A 21457-nucleotide genomic window follows, 5' to 3' on the forward strand; every position below is an offset into this window, starting at 1 on the left:
GGCATGAGTAGAACCAAGATCAGGATCATGCCTTGAATGAGCCTAAATGCTGATTGATATTAACTAGTACTAGCTTCCTTGTTCCCGATCCTGTAAGTTAATTTTAATTTATCTTAGTAGTTTTTTCTTTTTAATTTATTTCTTTATTTAAATTTAATTACCCTGATTACAAAGCTTTCATGTTTGAGTTTCAACCATACAATGATCAAACACCCATCCCTCCACCAGTACACACTCCACCACCAATGCCCCCAGTATGCGCCCCCCTTTCAAGCCCTCCCCCTGCCTCCACAGCAGACAATTTCCCCAATACTCTCTCTTTTTTTTGGACATTATGGTTTGCAATACAGATACTGAGAGGTTATCATGTTTGGTCCTTTATCTACTTTCAGCACACATCTCCCATCCTGAGCAATCCCTCCAACCATCGTGGACTTAATGATCCCCTCTCTATTCCAGCTGCCTTCTTCCGCAGCTCATGAGACAGGCTTCCAACTATGGGGCAATATTCCTGGTCCTTGTGTCTACTTTCCTTGGGTGTCAGTCTTAAGAAGCATTCTTAAAATGTAAGTATATTGAAACTATGTGATGGGCATCTCTTTTAAGAGGCACAACTCAAGTTTAGCTGCTGAAAGAAAAAAAACATGTTTTTTGTTAGAAATGTCTACATCTTCCATTAGAAATTAACAATGTTAACACCTACTTTATTAGGGCATCCTTTGTCCACCCGTCAAGATTTGAGACCAGATCACATGCTTCTTTGTAGAAACTTCTACCAAAAAAGACATACTTTGTGTCCAAAGAAAGACTTTATGGTTATCTTAGGAGTTTATTATTTTACATAACAAAAGGTTACATTTAGTTTTCTTTTAAACCTACAATCTAGTACTCAAACCCAAAGTAGTTTTTGGGTTTACAGAAAAATTTAGCAGAAAAAACAGAAAGTTTTCATATATTTTCTTACCCATTTGCTCATACAATTTTCTCCAACCAATATCATTGCATTTGTGTGGTCCATTTATTGTTAATATTGATCTGCTCTCAATACGGTATTATTAACTAAAGTCCTGAGTTTATATTAGTTTTCACTCTGTGGTTGTACAATTTAGTGAATTTGGGTAAATATTATTGTCATATATCCACCATCAGAGTATCATACAGAATAGTTTCACTGCCTATTGGGAACAAAGGGTTGAGTCAAATAGACAGAAGGGTGAGATAAGGAATGTATGGTAAGCCAGCTCCATAGGGAGAAACCTCACTCAGAAAGCTTCTGTAGCTATTTTATTTCTGCTCTTTCTGACAGAGGAAATCTCTATTGAGATAAAGCCACTTTAGTGACATTAGCCTCATTTATCCTGAAGAGCAGAAACCCTTTGATATGTAAAAGCTTACTCTGATTATATTAGCTTAGATAGGCAAATGTCTGTTGAATGCCATCCTTGTTCTTTTGATGATTGTTGGTTTTAGAGAATGAATACGGAATGTGATGTAGAGTCCAGAAAGCTACTAGCCCCTTGATCCATTTTTTTTTCTCTTTTACTTCTGTTTTATATTCTTAATCCTGCACTATGATCCTGCTTCAGATCTGTCACTTCAGATCTTCAGCAATTGCTCTAAAATTGCCATGCCTTCCATCTACATGTTTATCCTTCTGCATAAGCTCCTTTGACCATCTTACTATATCTGTAATTTTGAATTTTGTCAGATTATCACGTAGTTGTAACAATACATAATGTAGATTATTCAGATTGATCTCTTTTGGTTAGTAATATTCATTAAACTTATCCATCATCTTTTTGAAAATGTTTTTATTTTATAGAGTAGTTCACAACATTTGATTACATTTACTATTCCCACCACCATTACACCTTCCCACCACGATATTTCATCTGTTTCCATTCCGAAACCCCAATCCCTGCCCCAAAGCAGAACCAAAATAATATATTTTGTATTGTTTGTTATGAAAAAATGCTGAAAACTCTACAAAAATGTGTCCATAGAGTGTGATGATTGTATTTCATCCACAGGCCTTCATGCCCTTCTATAAGTCTGTAAAGAAAATATTTCTCTCTAAGATTGGTTGCCTCCTACTTCGAACTCCATCAAATGGTGTGTGGTACGCTAGGACTATGGGTAGGGTTTATGGTATCAAGTGTCACACGGCCAGTCCAGAAATAGGTTCACTCGTGTGTGAGTCTCTGCCGGACATGTGGAGAGCTGCCGTGAGTATGACGGTGGTTGAGCTCTGGAGGTTTTTGCTGCTGGGGCTGGGTCCCTTGGGGCAGGAAGGGGTCTCACTGCCTACCTCTGAAGTGCCCCACGTGAAACAGCCTAGTATGAGGCCCAGCAGCATGGTTATGGCAAGTGTCATGTTATGCTCCCTTCCAGGAGAGATCTTCCATCACTTTAAATGGCTAAGAGAATATCACAATTTGTTCATTCTACTGGAGTATATTTTAGTCTTTCTCAATATATCAGTTTATAGATGAACTTACTATAAACAAAAGTATGCAAATCGCTATAAGTTATTAGTGCTTACTATTCATGATATAATAATTTAAAATTTCAAATGCTTAATGATAAATGATGTGCCATAACTTCCTAATACTCTCAGAAATTGTAGCTTACACTAAATGAATAAACACTCTTTGTGAGAAGATGTTTATCCACTAGCCAATAAAAACATTTATTATAAAGAACTGAACAGACAGTATGGTGGGTCAGGAGTTTGCCTTGCATATGGCTGACCTCGGTTTGATCCTTGGCATTCCATATGTTCTAACAAGCCTGTTCAGAGTGATCCCTGAGTGCAGCCAGAAGTAACCCTGAACACTATTCAGTGTTGCCGAAAAACAAACAAGAATTAAAACACTATAAAAACAAATGAAGTATTGCAATGGAATGAATTACTGCAAAATTATTGACATTTTTAAAAAGAGCTTTTAGTTATGCATTTAATATTTTTATTATTTATCACTTATTCTTTGTAATGGCTGATAGAATAATTCAATGTATAGCATATCTTTCTTTTGTCATCAGTAATTATAGTTACATAATAATTAATATTCTGGGGTTGATCTTCAGGTTGCTACCAGTATTCTTTTCCTTTAAACACTTTTGATCATTTCTTGGAGTAAATGACTTCTGAAGGATTTAATAGGGAAATAGTTTGTTTTTTATTTTTCTTAAAAAAGAAATAGAAGAAATGGAACATAGGGAGGGATAGGAAGGTAAGAGGAAAAAATGAAGAGATAGGAAAAAGATATCCCAGATTATCTTATATTTAATTGGAATAATTTTTAATTATCCTACTAATGCTAGCTTCATAATTTGCTTTACTTTTTAGTTTTTTTACTGTGTTTTTTGTTCATACAGGCTAACTTTTCTACTTTTATGCATAAATAGTGATAGTCATAATGATGTACTTCTCAAACATCAATATAGGTGACTCAATCAGACACTTAGAGAAAAAAGAGAGAGAATTTGCATTAATCAGTGGTGAAGTCTAATCTGCATGACAGATTGAGGACAAATAAATGCCAAAAAGTATGTTCAATGTACATATTAGAAAGAAACATGTAGGGGCTAGAGCAGTAGCACAGTGGGTAGGGCGTTTGCCTTGCACGCGGCCAACCCAGGTTCAATTCCCAGCATCCCATATGGTCCCCTGAGCACCGCCAGGAGTAATTCCTGAGTGAAGAGCCAGGAATAACCCCTGTGCATCGCCAGGTGTGACCCAAAAAGCAAAAAAAAAGAAAAAAGAAAGAAACATGTACACGAAGGATATGGATAGAATATGGCTGAGTGAAACCGACAATATTACAATAGACTTTTCTGAATACAGCAAAACAGGATAGTCAATGAGAAGTTCATGAACAAAATTATTCCCTTGACTGTCTGCCAGGATGTCTGAACTGTCACTGTTAGGAATAATATATTTGTATTCTGTGCTAAAATTCATAGCACAGCAGGTAGGGCATTTGCTTTGCATGCGGCCAACCTGGGTTTGATTCCTCCGTCCCTCTCAGAGAGCTCGGCAGATACTGAGTAACCCGCCTGCACGGCAGAGCCTGGTAAGCTACCCATCATATTCCATATGCCAAACACAGTAGCAACGTGTTTCACAATGGAGACGTTACTGGTGCCCGCTTGAGCAAATCGATGGGCAACGGGATGACAGTGACAGTGATATTAAAATTCAATGTCCACAGAGAGGGACACACCTTGCTATTATTAGTCTACTCTGAAAAACATGACTGAACCTACATTACAGGAAAACACTTTCTGTCCGGGAAATGAGATAGTGTCAAAGTAAAGAGATAATGTTAAGCGTGTGAAGTTATTTGTACATATGAAGAAGAATGAAACTACAAAGACAGATGAGGTAAATCACGAAATAAATGACTGCAGTGTAAACAATTCAAACTACTTTTTCTTCATTTGAGAAAACAATCTAAAAAATCAAATAAAAAGATATACGAACCACTTTTGTATCTAAGACTTCCGGAACAAAATTGTAAGTGTATTTATCATTTATAATAAGAGGAAAAAAGATTCAGAGACTCTAGTAGTAGGTAACCTCACCAATATGCCACAGCTCCAGGCTCCCTGATTTACGGCACTGTTTGGAGCTGGCCTGCCTCCTTATTGTGGTAGCAGTAGTGTACTACAATACTGTACTAGAGCATTCTGAATCACAAGACATAAAAGAGCATATCGAGGGATGGCTATTTCAAATGAAAAATAATGATGATAAATCAGAAGCAGTAAGTATGGCTATATGGTTTTATTTTGTTCAATAAAATCTGTACTACAATATTTAATACTCTCTGTTGGAAAGTAAAGCCCTGACTGCTACACACTGCTAAAGGGACTTTTCTTTTTAATAAGTATTTTCAAAAATGAATCACTCTTTCTTTAATCCAACATTAGCGGAGCACATGAATATTTTTAGTAAGTACATCAAAATATTTGTTTTCTCTGTAAATTAACAAAAGTTTTTTTTTAACGAGTATAACTTACCTTTAAATTTTTAAAGATGTAAGTAAGCTCTGCTTTAATTATTAATACTTAATGGGCTATGTGTGTTTTAATTTTTAAGTTCTTAAAAAGGAAAACATAAATTTATTGCATTAAGTTCAGAGTGCTTTTAATAAAAGAATCAATTAAACATGAATGTGAAAGCCAATATTTTCCTCAAAGAATACTCTGTAATATCTTGACTAGAATCAAATCAATCCTAAAATCATTTCCGTATTAATTTTCTTGGAAGTTTAGAACAGTTCAAAAGGTTTATCACATGATTAGTTACTTTTGTAACAAATGTGAAACCATTTTTGAATAATTGGGGTGCATATTGCCACTTGTTGTGTTGCAATTTGTTTTGTCCTAATGTAGACTCTTTGGTGCCAGCACTTTAATTTTTTCTCTCTTAAGTATTTATAATGACCTGAAAGTTTATTACATATAATTATTTACAGTTTGTTTTTGGCACAAATTATTGCACATTATCTCTCAGTGACCTAAGTCAACTGTTACTACAGCTTTCAGTATAATTCACATATTTGCTGTTCATATGTCAAAAGTCACCCACTCAAGAAATAAATTAGTAAAAATAAATCACAGATACTTGAGAGAATGATGAAGAGAACGGAAAGAGAGAAAATTTGTAGATTTATGGCAGAGATTTAAAATAGATAAGAATATTTATATATTTACTATTTACCATAGACTTTGTACAAAGAAACAAGTAAAAAATTATTTACAGTATCAGTTCAGTATTCCAACTAAGCTTTCTTGTTCGTCTCACACCAACGAACACAATTTACCTTTAATTTGTTATTCAAGTAACAGAACTTCAAGGGGGTATCTTTAAATAATATCAAGGATTAAAACTCATGTCACATTTTTCTTTTCCTTGTAAGCACACCAAAACACTTGTTAATTTTTCTTCAGACTTTACCTGGCAGTTCTCAAGGCCTGGCTCTGTACTCAGAGAGCACTACTGAAGTACTCAGGCACCATAGCACTGGGGATGCAACCAGGGTTGGTCACATGCCAAGTAGCACTTAATCTCTGTTTTATCTCTTTAGCCCTAGACCACAACATTCTTGTACAGACATCCTGCATTATTGGCCTCACACTGGCCTTTCTTCTATTCCTAAAATATATCAAATATATTCTTACATGAGAGTATAAGAAGGAACATTCTCAAACTATTCCCATTAACCCTACCTACATAGTCATAATAACCCAAATGCTACTATCTTGTCATAATTAATACATGTTCACACCTTAAAGTTCTCATTTTTAATGTCTCATGTATGTTATCATATCATACTCCATTCACATAAATTATTTTCATGTTTTACTCTCATGGATTGGAGCGATAGCACAGCGGGTAGGGCGTTTGCCTTGCATGCAGGCAACCCGGATTTGATTGATTTCTTCCTCCCTCTTGGAGAGCCCGGCAAGCTACTGGGAGTATCCTGCACGCATGGCAAAGCCTGGCAAGCTACTGTGGTATATTCTATATGCCAAGAACAGTATCAAGTCTCACAATGAGATGTTACTGGTGCCCACTCAAGCAAATCGATGAACAATGGAACGACAGTGCTAGAGTGCTACAGTTTTACTCTCATCAGATGTTATTCTTCTTCATAAAAATATTATAATTTGTAATTATTGTAATTTATTAAATTGTAATTTATTAAATATCTGTTGAAACTATTACCTGTACAACATTCTTTTAAAAATTGTGTATCCCTCCCAGGGAAAATGTTACTATCTTATTAGCTTTATTAACTTTTTATAGCATGTGCTTTTCCCAACATAAAGATCTAATAAATTAAAGTAGATTTTTGTCTAAGTTAAATAAATTTATGTTCATATAGTCAAGATTTTTTTAATCATAATGCATTTTGAAGTTATAAAAAATATTTTGCCATTTCTCCTTAATGTATAAATCCCAAGGTCTAAGTGGAAAACAGTTATTTTCTTATGTGTCAATGTTTATCCATTAGCAGTAGCTGTCTAGACAGACTCTAAACTGAGGAGAGGTTTAGTAAAAGAATAACAAGACAGACAAATTCTCTCTTCGAGTGTCCAAGGAGTACTTAGGGGAGTACAGCACTTGATTTTCATGTTTAACATCTTAAGCCTATCAAAAATTTCATCCCCCAAAACGCTAATCATATAACATAGTAGAATAAATCCTAATCATATAGTAGAATAATTGTCTTATTGGTTATTGATATTTAGTTCCAAAATCATCTTATTGTCTTAATGTTTTGAAAGAAATTCATTCATAAAATTAAGTTTCCAGATTAGTGCAAATGCTTCTTAGCCTAAAGACATTCAAGATATCTATAAAGAAACCTATGAGTAGACCCTGGTTACAATATCACATTATCGAGTAAAGCTGCAATATCATATTATCAAAAACTCAATAAAAAATAGGTCGTCTCTGACTCTTTTTTTTTTTTGTTGCTGCTGCTGTTGTTGTTTCAGGTGGGTAGAGTTTTTCAAGCTCTTTTAGAGTTTTTCAAGGGACCTTAGGGTCCCTCCCAGGAGTACTTAGCCAAACAGGCAGAGCTTCAGTGGTTGGGCAAGACAAAGCATACCTGTTTGAACTCTGTGGTACCAGGAAACACCAGAACCACACTATTAGGTGTTTGGGGACTTTCAGGTCTACAGCAGACAGTGTAAATGGTGGCGGGGAGGCATGTGGTATAGAGGATCCAACCAGGATCAGATAAATCATGTGCATTAACCCATAAATATACTCTGGCCACTAATCCTGTCACTTAAGCAATTATCTTAACCTCACTAGTTTCATTTACCCATCTGAAAAGTGATAATTACTTATATATAAGTAACTATTAAGTGAAGCTCTACAGTATTTTAAAGTTATTTCATTTATTATGAAAGCATTTTATCATGTTAAATATTTATGATAAAAAAGTATGAAATTTTAAATATTGACTTTACTCTTGGTGTTACTGGAATAGTGAATGGAAAACACTGAAAGACAATAATAACCTTTATATAACTCCTAAACTATTGCAACTATTTTGTTTTGAGACAACACATATCATCAAAAAATGGCTTTCTACAGGTATGATTCCAGAAAATTACTTAATATCTTGTTTATAATTATCGTCACTTAACTCTTGAGGAATGAGACTCAGTAATTCTTCTTTCACTATGTAAACATCAGTGGCATTTCATTTATTTCCCAATTACAAACAGCAAATCAATATGAGTACAAGATAATTTGAAAATTAGTTTGTGGGTTAAGTCTTCACATGACTCTAGGACAAAAATAAATGTTTCAATCAACAGATTAAGATTACTTGAAATTAAAAATTTTTTCTTGATAAGAAATATAATTTATTTTAAGGTAATGCCCAATTGGATTTCAATTTTGACTTGTGATACAAATAAACAATATCAAGAAAGTAAACCCAAATATCATGGTCAATTTTATGCTACTTGTTCCCTTTAAGCCTATAATTCCAATGAATCGTTAAAATTTCCTTTGTGACCTGCAATAAATTGATTATATGAACTTGCATCATATTCATGACTTCACTTCACTTGTCACTCAGATTAAATTCCCCATTTTTTCATCTGAATCCCTTTAGACTTTTAAGGCTTTCTTTGTGCCAAAATTCAGGCCACTATTTATGTCTGGAATATTTGCACCTCAGAGCCAAAGTAATTGGAGTGAAAACACAATGCTCTGTGGTCGCCCTTAAATTTATGATAACAAACGTCAATAGGATTCAACTGCAGTCATGAATCTATTACTTTTTTATTGCCTTTCTTCTCTAATCTCTTCTGCCTCTCTCTTTTGCCTCACCTCAGACTATCACTTGTTTCCAATTTGACTGAAACACACAAGCACAAGATGTTCTAAAAACTGCATCTGTCTATGCTCCTACTCTCTTCTCTCAGAGGAGAGGGATCATTTGTGCACCTACAGCCACTGAGCTGTTTTCCTGCATCACATCTCCCTCCACAAAGGAATCATATCACCTGACTGTCACTCTTTTTCTACATACAATTATTTATTTTTGACTAGATTTTTTTCATATCTATGCACAGACAAATTCTCACCACTTAAAATTTTAAAGCATAAGCTAAAGTGCATAACAGTATTACCCTATGTAGCTGAAGGAATACCAAAGGAAAAAGAGTTATGGAGGGCTAAATGTGAATGTGTGGAAAGCGTGAAAGTGAAGAAATGTGAACAGTTTAAAATAAATAGAGAAAAATCTATCTACATTAAAAAAGGAAACAATACATAGTTTTCTTCGAAAATGTCATATAGTGTGTTATTTCAAGAAAATTCAATGAAATTTGTGTCAAATTGAAAGTTTCAGATTAACAAAACTACTTTTTATTAAATGTTACTGATAAAAGCAAATAAACAAAATCATTAACTCTAAGAAAAATATCCAAGGGTTGACCTGATTATATTCCTTACAATCATATTTACTAACTAAATCAATACTCTATATTTGTTTGTTTGAGTTTTACAACGCATTCATTACAACCTCTTGAATGAGTGGCTGGCTATGTTGGAGATGATTAGACCTCATCTACGTGTATTTGACAAAGTATGAGGTGATAAACCTGCCTTTTTATTGATTTTCCTGGTGATGTTAGATTGTGAATCATACTTTGAAAACCACAGACTTAAACTATTATTTAGGTTTACTAACAGATGAACTCTTCCTAAAGATAAAAAGAAAACTTCTTATTCACTTTTTGTTTATTTTAAAGAGTGACAAGAAAGCCTGGGCTGTCACCAGGTCTGTCTATGCAAGAATTTAGCAGCTCAATACAAGAGCCTGGGGTTACAGTCTTGTTCTGGCCCTGTCATGTCAGGTCACCCAGGTGGTATTTGGGGACCCCCTAAGAGTCCACCAGGCAATGCTTGGGGCACCGTGTGGTGCTAGAGATTGGATTGACTTTATGTAAGACTTTAACTTCTGTACTACTTTTCTATAAGCAAGATCTTTATCCTTGTATTATTTTTCCAGACTCCCTCAAATCCTCAAATTCTATTCTCACGAGTAAAGAAAGGAGATGGTGCTGCTTAGTTTTGTTGATTAATTGATAATATAATTTCCTTTTGCCTTTTGTGGGATTCAGATCACCCTTTGTACCAACAACACCAAAGCAATTTCATGGCCATTTAGCTTCAGGACACACATCCAAAGATACTGTAGTCTTCTATATTATGCAGATACTAATAGCATCTTTAGACATATGTATGGATTGTTACTCTTAGTTCTGAAAAGAAAAACCTAGGACAACAGGAGCTTTAGAATGTTACAGAGGGTCATATTAAGATCAATACAATGCTACCTCTAAAATCTAATTCTGTGATATTAATTTTATTATTGAAGCAGCATGGCTTGCAAAAGTGTCAACAGTTATGCTGTGAACAGAAAGTTACCACACAACTCCCATCACCACAGTGTCCAAAACTCTCCGACACTGTCCTTATTTCATCTTAAAATTCAATTTCCAGGGCTAGAACAATAATACAGTGGGTAGAGCTGTAGCCTTGCATGCGGCCGACCTGGGTTTGATCCCCGGCATTCCATATGGTCCCCTAAACACCAGCAGGAGTAATTCCTGAGTGCAAGCTAGAGCCAGCAGTAACCCCTGATCATTGCTGGGTGCAACCCAAAAAGCAAAATAAATAAATAGATAGATAGATAAATAAATAAGTAAATAGAAGAAGACGAGAAAGAGAAAATGGAAGAATAAAACATATTGAAAAAAGTTTAGTTGCCAGCACAGAAGAAATCTTTAGCTCTGTCTCATAGGTTATGTTTTGCATTGACTTTTTCTTAAAATTTAAATATGCATTCTGACTTAATCAGATAATTTTTTATTAATTGCCTTCTCTCACAGTTTTATGAAGATTGAAAAGGTAATGAACAGATAAAAAAATAAAGCAATAGTTAATACTTCTGACTGTAAATAGTAAAGCCTAGCTTGGTTGAGAAAAATGAGGCCCTGGTATACAGACAAGGTTTATCTCTTCTTTGTACTTACAGTTTATGATAAGCAGGCAACTGAGAAGACAACTTGCAAAAGAACAGTTTATCAGATATGTTATCATGGCTGACCCCACCCTAAAATGTTGATTTGTTTACGAAATCACTGTTAAAATCCTAGCTTAAGCCACTTCTTTCAGGTACTTTCATTTTTGTACTATATTAAAAGCTAATACACACTATTTGTTTTCTCTACATTTAAGTTTTTCAAGGGAATAAGGCATTTTTACCCACAATTCTGATATTATTGTTACCTATAAGTTTTACACACTAAATCTTGCACAAACATGTAAATATCAAGATTTTCCAAAACATGTTACATTAAAAATTGTCATTGTCATTGTCATCCCATTGGTCATCAATTTGCTCAAGCGGGCACCAGTAACGTCTCCACTGTGAGACTTCTTGTTACTGTTTTAGCCATATCGAATACACCACCACCATGGGTAGCTTGCCAGGCTCTAACATGTGGGTGGGATACTCTCGGTAGCTTGCCAGACTCTCCGAGAGGACATTAAAAATATTGACCAAAATAATAATAATAATAGTGGTAATGAAGTGACATATTGGCTCAATTTTGAACAGATAAGACTTGGTCTGATAGTGCAAAGTTTAACCAATATCTGTCTTCTGGTGTGGTTTAATTTTTGTATTATATTTGAAAATCTATCTTTTAATTAATGTCTTTGAATATTGCAATAAAAGTTATTTTTATTCAATCAGATAAAAAGTCAAAGAAGTATTAGAGAAAAATAAAAGCTCAAACCACAATTTTGGGGTTATTTTGGCCATACAAAATTACTTAGTACAGTATTTCTAGAAGAAATATTGAAAAACTTATAGGCTACCATGAATTTTAGTCATAAAAGATGTTCTACATGAGACTATTAAAATTATTGATTTAACAACCTTGCCAAGATAATCATGAGTTTGGCACACTTTATCTGTCTCTGTGACATGACATTAAGATAAAATCTAAGGACCTAACTGGAGTATATTAGTAAGTGGAAGTTAATGAAAGCTCAAGATACTGAAATTTTAAATAACATTTTCTTTAAGTCACATGAAAAAAAAAAGGTCCTAGATGATAGTTATTCTCTAATGGGTTACCAATTCCTCAAGAATAAGTGAAAACTAAATCTATAAACCTTGTAATAAATATCAATAACAAAATATGAAATGGCTTGAAATAAAAGTGAAAATTTTAAGATAAGATTTCATTTTTTAATAAAAAATTTTGATTTACAATGTTATTGATTGTTCAGTCTTAGTAATATAACATTTCAACACCAATCCCACCACCAGTGTTCAACACCAATCCCATCACTTTTTTCCACTAGTGTTCCTATATTCCCTCCCCATCCTAAACCCTACCCCACCCCTGCCTGTCAACCTGTTTTCATTGCAAGTACAGTTTGAAATATTACAAGCTTTCAGTGGTTGCAGATAGATTTCATGTTTTCAGTTTTGTTGAGTCTGTCCTTTGGATATATGGCTATACAACTCATCCAAATCACTGGTATAAATGAAATTCTGATGCCCATTCGCCCATCATTTCTCACTCTCTTCTCTGGCCCCTCCCCCTTGATATCATCCCTTCTCTCTCCTTCTCCTCCAAACACTCAGGTAAAGGGTCATCCATTTGCATCAATCTTTTACTACAATAAAGTTTCTCATCCAGTATCCTGTATACCATAAATAAGTGAAATCATCCTATTGTTTGTTAAAACCAACATTTTAATTACTGTTGATTTAATGCCCAAAAATAGTAAAATTCAAAAATTGCCTCTTTTCAGATTGAAAACAGAGAGAGAACAATGTAGCTTCCAGTGATTTTTGCATGGGGAGCCGGTGAGAGCCCTCTTCGCCCCAAAAGACCCAGTCCTGGCAGCAGACCTCCACTACCCGATCACTGACACGCTCCAGGACGCTTTCCACACGCTCAGGCCGAGCTTCACCCATGAGTGAAGTCCCATGGAACCCAGATAATGCCAATCTTTGTGATCTTGGACTCTGGGCTTAACGGGACCCGGGAGCAGAGATCCTCTGCCTGCTTCCCCCAGTCTCCAGCCATCCCGGGGTCACACCCATAAACCACTTCCTGCAGGCGCCAGATAATCTCCTCATCGGCCACAATCCAGAACTTAAGGCTGCTTCTCCTGGAAGGGAGCATAAAAATGAGGTCCCCATAACCATGCCACCGAACTCCATGCCAGGGGCACCACTGAGTGGGGCGAGTGAGAGCTCTCCCCGCCCCAAGGGACCCAGCCCCAACAGCCAACCTCCATTACCCAACCACTGCTACACTTAAGGTAGCTTTCCACTTGCTCGGGCTGTTCACGTGAGTGAACATATTCCTGTCACGGCCAAATCATAAAGGGAAATATATATATATATATAATATGCTTATTTATAACATATAATTATATATATTATATATTTATTATATATATACATACATGCCTCTCAGAGAGCCTGGCAAGCTACTGAGAGTATCCTGCCTGCATAGAAAAGCCTGGAAAGCTCTCTGTGGCATGTTCGATATGCCAAATACAGTAACAATAACAGTCTCATTCCCCTGGCCCTAAAAACAGCCTCCAATCATTGGGAAAGATGAGTAAGGAGAGGCTGCTAAAATCTCAGGGCTGGGACAAATTGAGACGTCACTGGTGCCCGCTCAAGTAAATCAATGAAAAATGGGATAACAGTGACAGTGACAGAAAATTAAAATACCTGCTGATTTTAATTAGTGTCCATGTTCAAAGCAGTATAAAGCAATACTGTCACTGTTACTGTCATCGCATTGCTCATCGATTTGCTAGAGCGGGCACCAGTAATGTCTCCGTTGTGAGACCTGGAGCAATAGCACAGCGGGTAAGGCGTTTGCCTTGCACACAGCTGACCCGGGTTCATTTCCTCCACCCCTCTCGGAGAGCCTGGCAAGCTACTGAGAGTATCTTGCCCGCACAGCAGAGCCTGGCAAGCTACCTGTGCTATATTCAATATGCCAAAAACAGTAACAACATAAAGCAATGAAATAAATTAATATTTGTGTTTTTTTTCAGTTTTTTGTGTCTTTTCAATATACTATCACACATTTTAAATGATTGAGTATACTTTCACAGATGCAGTTAAAAAATAAAGATGCATGAGAAAAATGAGGGCAAAAGGTAAAGATTAGATGATATTGTGAGGCAATTTGATCGTATAGCTATAAGTAATATAGATATCAGTACATCTATAGCTAAGAGATTGATATTGATACCATACATTTCTACAGTTATTAAAGATGACAATTTTGCCTTTTAAAAAATTTAAATAAAAAAAATTAAGTTTAAAATTTTTTCCTAAAAGAAAAAGAAAACAACTTTACAGGATCTAGAGAAATAGTACAGTGAATAAGATGCTTGCCTTGTACACAGCCTACCAAGGTTCAATACTTGTCACCACATATGGGCTCCTAAGCAATGAGTAAGGTCTGGGCACTGCCAAGTGCTGCCCCAAAACAGACAAGCAAACAAACAAGCAAAATTTCTGAAATCTTGTGAAACAAATAATGAGTAAGAGTAAATTATTGCATTGGAATCATAATAATTATTACTTGTTCTGCTCATCTTAAATTTCCCTCTCACCTTTCCCTAAGACTTCCTAAATCTTTTGTTTTACACAGAAAGACAACAGTTGCAATTTAATTCCTCTTACTGGCTACTAATATTAATTTCCATGGTAAATATTTTTTATATCTGGTATCTACATATCTACATGTACTTTAGCACATCTACATGTGCTTTAGTACATTCTTGCCTGTATTTTTCTCATTTAAAACTTTTATTACTCCTCTTACAAATCATGTTCAATATATTTTTTCACAGGAAAAAAGTCCATTTTGCATTATTAATGAGAGCTATAAGAGCAAAATTAACATTTACTGCAAATGGGGTCAGGAGCCATTGATTAAGCAGAGCAGAGAACTGCATTTCCAGCTTTTATCTAAAGTACATGCTGGGTGCCTTTATCCACACAGTTAATCTCTTAAACTTTTAAATCTAATTTCTTCTTTTAAATCCTCTTTTCTTGTTTTGTTTGGTCTCCTAACCCTTGAAGTTCTCTTAGATAAGCTCTAAATTCACTTGAAATAATCCCTATTGATTCTTGTGTTTCTCATAAAGCTAGAGAGTGAGAAAACAAACTCAGATCAAAAGCTGAAATAAATGTCACTGAGCTAATAAAAACAACAAATGCTTTTAATATTTAATCCAGTAACAGATATTTAGAGGAGGAAACCTACATTCCACAATGGCAAATACTTCATAACACTTACTAAATGCTTCGTTAATCCTCACATAACCCTACATGAAGGGTGCTGTTATCCCCATTTTATAGAGGAAACTGAAGAGAAACAGATGGAATTGGTCCAAAGGCATATGGACAGGAGGGTTAGCTATCTGTTCTTAGTTCTTGCTCAAATTCTAAAGCCCCCATTGCCTCTTTGAATGGGTTTGGTCACAGGTATATCTTGTTCTATGTGTTACACTAAAAGGGATCTTCTCTATTATTCATATTCCTATATCTAGCCACTCATTTCCCTTCTGGGAAATGTAGCATTACCAGATTTAAAAAGTAGACCTGGTTAATTTTTCCACCTATGTTTGAAAAAATATTTAAAATTTCTTTTTAATATGTGGACTAAAAAGCCTTAAAGTGAAGAAATTTTAGATAAAGTTAATAGATGATCCCCCCCCCAGACACACAGACCTTTAAATTTCTGAGAGAAATTTTGCTATCATCTATTTGCATAATGTTTGAAGACACCACAGTATAAGCAACTATGTGAAAACTACAGACATCTTTAAAAGTCAAAATTTTGAAATTACTATCTAGCTTAATATTGGATGAAATTGATATGTCAAATCAGTAACTTCACTATGTTTGATGAAACTAATTTTGTTTGTTATCTTTATGTCTGTGACTTAATAATCAAAAATCATAATGAATATTTCAAATACTTATAGTACAAAGAAATAGTGGATTAGTGTAAATAAAAATGTAAGGTTTTCCTAACTAGGCAAGGAACTTGAGTTTTGTCTATGGATTCAGTGATTCAGTGAATTACAATAAACTTTTATTGAGCTCTTACTATTTCTACAACTTCTGAGATTAAGTGCTAGAAAATGAAGAAGTTGTCTACTCTCAAATTTTAAGATTTATTTAAAAACAATATAACATATAATGACTGTAATTCATTTTCAAACTATTGTTGAATAAAAACTAATAATAAAATATTATTAACATTTCTTGCAAAAGAAAAATGCTAAAGTTTAACATTATGTCAAACTGGCACCCAATGAACAGATTTTCAAACTTTATAAATAGGCTTTATATTTTAGAACAGCTTTGGATTTGTATAAAAATCTAAAATACAGTGCACATCCTCCTTTACTTGCAATGGGTTATGTCTCAGTAAATCCACAATAATTTGAAAATATCGTGAGTTGAAAATGCAATAAATATATATTCATGGCTAGGAATGGAATGAAAAGAGCAACATGAGAATAACGACATGGCAAGGAAGACAAATGTAGGATCTAGAGATGGCAATTACTGAACATGGCTTCAGAGTGGAATGAAAGGTGAATAGTAGCAATGGAATAGGCACTTAAAATAAGATGATGTGTGCCCTCAATTTCAAGAAAGGACCCAAATAGATAGTACAGAAAATTATTAACTCAGAGAGATAATAGAACACATGATTTGAGAAACTTTTCACAAGGCTGGAGAGATATTATAGCTGATAATGTTATTGCCTAGCACACAGTGAACCCAGGTTCAATCCCAGTCACAAATATGGTTCCCTAAGCCCCACCAGGAGAAATCCCTGAGTACAGAGCCAGGAGTAAGCCCTGAGAAATGCCAGGTGTAGTCCATCTTTTCAAAAGATAAGAAGCCGTTGATCCAGTAAAATGTCATAAAAGAAAGTGATTTTAAAAAAATAATTTTGATTGTGAGCATGATTAATAAAAATTGGTAGAATAAAATATATGTGAAATACCTACAAAAATATATTGAGACTAGAATTCAGTAGAAAGATTGAGAAATTTAACATATATTTAGGAGGGTTTTTTTAACATTGATGTTGCTTACACAGGAATACAAAAGTCTGGAAAAAATATTATATACAATAAAACCTGATAAGATATTTATAGACATATTATATAATATATAAGAAAATGTTAGTTGAAAAATGTCAAAGAGATGGCACAGAGCTATGATACATAAGCCAGGATATAAATGCACAAGAAGAAAAATAATAAAGTAGAAAAGTGTGAGAAACAAGAAGGTGCTATTTGATTTTATAACTGAGTAACTTTTTACAGATAAACTTTAAAACTGGAACAGGAACAAACGTTATGATGTCAGATAGAAAATGTATATAGATATAGATGTAAAAACAAAGAGTGCACTTACTGAACACTATAAAATGGCAAAATACACTGTAAACACTTGTAATATCATTATTTATTTTACTTTATTCTAGTTACTTTTTGCAGCCTAACATGTGAGTTCTGTTTTGTTTGTGAGATATCTCACTGGAGGAATCTTGGCATAAAGAACTACAAAGACAAGGTATTCCCTCAAGGTCATCCCTGGCAAATAGAGCAGAAACACAGGAGCATGACTTACGCATCCACTTCATGTCATTTTGGCACAACATTTACTCAGGAGTAGGCATAATGCATGATTTCTGTTAGGAATTGGAATGATAACTTTCTGTTTCTGTACAAATCAGAATCAATGCCTCTAGCATCAGCAGCTAGCATATGGTGAGAATAATGGCAGTTCTTGGGACACTCTTGCAGTCTGATTTTGGTTTCAACCCATGTTGTTTGTTTTCATGTTCTGATTTTGTTTTTCTAGACTTCCAGTATATTTTAACAGCTACTCAATGTTGTTTTAAATATGATTTACTCTGTAAAGCATTAGTATTAATTTTTATTTTCATAACTAAAATTACTGGTTGGCACATGGGTATAACAAAAGATAAAGGTAATTAGGAATTATAGGGTTATAGATTGAGAATACTGTGTCTGAACATGTTACACAGACTGAGTTTTTAAAAAGGAGATACTGTCTACACAATTGAATACTATGTAGCTGTTAGAAAAGATGAAGTCATGAAATTTGCAGATAAAGTGAATCAACATGGAGAGTATCATGCTCAGTGAAATGAGTCAGAAAGAGAGAGACAGACATAGAAGGACCACATTCATCTGTGGAATATAAAGTAACAGAATGGGAGACTGAAACCCAAGGATAGCAGAGATAAGGACCAGGAGGATTCCTCCACATCTTGGAAGCTGGCCTCACATGCTGGGGGAAAAAGTAGCTCAGACAGAGAAGGGAACGCCAAGTAAAAGATGCTTGGAGGGCCCGCTTGGGATGGGAGATGTGTGCTGAAGGTAAACTATAGGCTGAATATGATGGCCACTTAATGCCTGTATTGCAAACTGCAACACCCAAAGGAAGAGAGAGAGAAAGAGGGAATGTGCCTGCCACTAAGGTAGCGAGAGGAGGGGAATAAAGAGGTGGGGGGGTGATTCTGGGAATATTGGTGGTGGAGAATGAGCACTGGTGGAGGATAGGCACTCGATCCTTGTATTACTGAAACAGAAGCACAAAAATTTGCAAGCATGTAACTGTACCTCACAGTGATTCATTTTTTTAAAAAAATTAAAAAATAATAAAAAGGGGCATCAGCTGGAGCGATAGCACAGTGGGTAGGGCGTTTGCCTTGCATGCAGCTGACCCAGGTTCGATTCTTCTGTCCCTCTCGGAGAGCCCAGCAAGCTACCGAGAGTATCTCGCACACATGGCAGAGCTTGGTAAGCTACCCATGGCGTATTCAATATGCCAAAAACAGTATCAACAAGTCTCACAATCAAGATGTTATTTGTGCCCGCTCAAGCAAATCGATTGACAACAGGATGACAGTGACAATAAAAAGGGGTTACTAAAAGATATTATGGGGGATAGGCACTTGAATTGCACAAAGATATCTGCAGTTTAATCCCCATCAAAGAAAATTGTCCCCTAAGTACTGACAGGAGTGATCCCTGAGCACAGAAAGGTGTCTCTGCCAAACAAAGCATAGAAACAAAAATGCAAGTGTGAAAAGAATAAAAGATTGATGGTTTTATAACAGTAAATGGTCAAGAGAGACTTGAGAACTGGAGAATAAATAATAGATTCATAAGAACAAAAAAAAGAGAAAAACTGCAAGAGTAAAAGCTAGAAAGACAATACACTGACCAAAACACTTGCCTTGCATAAAAAAACCCAAGTTGAATCCTCAGCACTGCCTATCGTCACCTGAGATCTGCCAATATTGAACCCAGAGCACAGAACTGGGAGTAAATCTTAAGAACGGCCAGGTGTATCTCCAGTACACCCCTAAAAAAGCTAGACAAGAATTTAAGAATTAAAAGCATTTTTAATGAATATAACTTTTATTTATTTATTTATTTTTCTTTTATTAAATCACCATGTGGAAAGTTACAAAGTTTTCAGGTTTAAGTCTCAGTTATACAATGCTCGAACACCCATCCCTTCACCAGTGCACATATTCCACCACCAAGAATCACAGTATAGCTCCACCCACCCCATCCCTAGCCCCCTACCCCGCCTGTGTAACTGATAAATTTCACTTTACTTTCACTTTACTTTGATTACATTCAATATTTCAACACAAAACTCACTATTATTGTTTGGAGTTTCTCCCCCCTAAAGTCTGACCTGTTGAAAAGAAAGCATTTAATAATTTGTTTTCCATTGCTGAGAATGAAGAGATATGAGGTCAAGTGACCGCACTAGCAGCTGCACGGTTTTGGATTTCTGTATTTTAGTATTTTAGTAACTAAGTCCAGAGAAATATCTGCCAGAAATTGCATCATTGCAAACTTGTATCTCTCAGGTATTTTATATTCCACATATGAGTGCAATCTTTCTATGTCTGTCTCTTTCTGACTCATTTCACTTAACAGGATACTTTCCATGTTGATCCACTTATATGAAAATTTCATGACTTCATGTTTTCTGACAGTTACATAGTATTCCATTGTGAAAATGTACCAGAGTTTCTTTAACCAGTCATCTGTTTTTGGGCACTCTGTTTCTTTTCCAGAATGTGGCTATTGTAAACAGTGCGGCAATGAACATAGAAATGCAGATGTCATCTCTATTAAACCTTTTTCCTTCTCCAGGATATATTCCCAGGAGTAGTATTGCTGGTCAAATGGAAGCTCAATTTCTAATTTTTTGAGAATCGTCCATATTGTTTTCCAGAAGGACTGAACCAGTCAGCAATCCCACCAGCAGTGAAGGAGAGTCCCTTTCTCCCAACATCCACGCCAACACCTGTCGTTTTTTTTTTTTGGGACGTGGGCCAGTCTCTGTGGTGTGAGATGATATCTCATTGTTGTTTTGATCTGCATTTCTTTGATGATTAGTGATGTTGAACATTTTCTCATGTGCCTCTCAGCCATTCGTATTTCTTCTTTGGGAAAGTTTCTGTTCATTTCATCACCCCATTTTTTGATCAGGTTGGCAATTTTCTTCTTCTAGAGTTCAACCAGTGCATTGCATATCCTTGATATCAACCCTTTATCGAATGGATACTGCGCAAATATCCTTTCCCATTCTGTAGATTGTCTTTGTACTTTGGTCACTGTTTCTCTTGAGGTGCAGAAGCTTCTTAGTTTGAGATAGTCCCATTTATTTATCTCTGTTTTCACTTAAAAAGCATTTTTTTGAAGGACTGTTTATATTGTTTTCCAGATAGGCTGGAACAGTTGGCATTCCCACCTACTGTGAAAGAGCGTCCCATTTTTCCACATCCACACCGGCACTGGTGGTTTTTGTTCTTTTGAATGTGTGCCAGTCTCCCTGGTGAGATGATATCTCATTGGTGTTTCAATTTGTATCTCCCTAATGGCTAGTGATGTGACCCCACAATTCCATTTCTGGGAATATATCCCGAGGATGTTAAATGTTAAAAAGCACAGTAGAAATGGCTTTTTAAATGGCTGTACCTATATGTTCATTGCAGCACTGTTCACAATAGCCAAAATCTGGAAACAGCCCAAGTGCCCTAGAACAGATGACTGGTTAAAGAAACTTTGGTACATCTACACAATGGAATACTATGCAGCTGTTAGGAGAGATGAAGTCATGAAATTTTCTTATAAATGCATAGACATGGAGAGTATCATGCTAAGTGAAATGAGTCATAAAGAGAAGGACAGATCTAGAAGGACTGCACTCATTTGTGGAGTATAAAATAATATAACATGCGGCTGACACCCAAGGACAGTAGATACAAG

This window comes from Sorex araneus, chromosome 4 (assembly GCF_027595985.1).
Source record: "Sorex araneus isolate mSorAra2 chromosome 4, mSorAra2.pri, whole genome shotgun sequence".
Classification (NCBI taxonomy): Eukaryota; Metazoa; Chordata; class Mammalia; order Eulipotyphla; family Soricidae; genus Sorex; species Sorex araneus.